Source organism: Octodon degus, unplaced genomic scaffold, assembly GCF_000260255.1.
Source record: "Octodon degus isolate 3935 unplaced genomic scaffold, OctDeg1.0 scaffold00064, whole genome shotgun sequence".
Classification (NCBI taxonomy): Eukaryota; Metazoa; Chordata; class Mammalia; order Rodentia; family Octodontidae; genus Octodon; species Octodon degus.
Window position 1 is genome coordinate 8,441,439 of NW_004524640.1, and position 1,294 is coordinate 8,442,732.

The 1,294-nt window shown below is 43.6% G+C and overlaps 1 pseudogene; it reads left to right on the forward strand.

The window, feature by feature from the left end:
- Nucleotides 1–1,294, forward strand: part of LOC101589557 — a 38,010-nt pseudogene continuing 36,716 nt past the window's right edge.

Genomic DNA, 1,294 nt, shown 5'->3' on the forward strand with positions numbered 1-1,294 from the left:
ATGCTCACAGCTTTGGACAGAAATGTATTGATACATGGAGTGATCGGCTGCTGGCCAGGAACAAATCTCTCTGAGGTGCAACCTGGTTCTGATTTGTCTGCCTTTTGGAAAGTGGTGGTACAGGTGGCCTGTACCAAGACTGACAAAAGTAGTGGCATTGTAGAAGCATCATGGATCATGAGTTTGTCTCTGTTCATTCAGCTTTACAGAGACCTCACAAGTCAAGCCACAGCAGTGTTGGCTCAGAGGTCCAGCGCTGAAGGACCTGGTGAAAACTCAGCCTCTGACAAGGCTCGGACTCTGTCAAGGCTCAGCCTCTGACTCGGGTCTTGTCAGGCTGGCCTCAGATGGGAAGGGTGAAGTCACTGACCAATGAGGAGGGGTGTTGTACCTGCATGGGTGGACGGGCTGACCTCACCTCCCTTGTGCTCATAGTTTTGGCTAGAAATGTATTGATACATGGATCAATCGATGCAGAAATTGCCCTATTTGTCCTCTACAGATGACTGCAGCAGATGCACCTTGGGTGGTGTCAGATGTGCCCACAGAAGGGGGCATGGCTAACAATATTCTCAGCATGACTGACAGGGTGGGCAGTCCCCAGGCCAGGACCTACAGCCCGGTGACCGTGGGCTACAAATTTATGGAAGAAAAACAGTGGTCTCTAGTGGTACAGATACAGAAAAACGAATTCTTCCTATACTCTTATTTTTGCTATTCTGATCATGTGTCTCATTTTTTAAATTAACTTTCCAGGTCTTCCATTCATGGTAAACTAAAATTTGCTGCTGTCTTAGACTGTATTTTTTTATCTGTTCTACTGTATATTAGAACTAACTGCTTTTGAATCTTTGCTAGCAAATAACAGAGGCTTTGGACAGATTACAGATTTTGAGAGCAGGTGTGTCCTGGAGTCTTTTTAGTTAGGTTTCAAAACTTGAATTTTGAAAAGTTGCAGCCATCTGAGAGAAAAATTTTAATGACTAAAAACATAGACTGTTAAAGTGCGTGTTTGTCTTTCTGCTGGAACCTGAGGAGCCTTATGACGCCCCCTTGTGGTTAGTTACTGCTCCTCTAATCATTTTTGCTTGAAGTGATCCACGATTTCATAACTATGTAATTTCAGCAGTGCATTTTTCAACCACATGGCTTTTACTTTAAAACTCTTTTTCCAATGATCTATAATTTGGGTTAGGCTTATAAAGTTGGAACTTTACCTTAGGAATGAATATCAGCCGGAGAATCTTCTTGACTCCTGGAAGTGCCTTTCCAACACCGAAAAACTGTTCCAAGC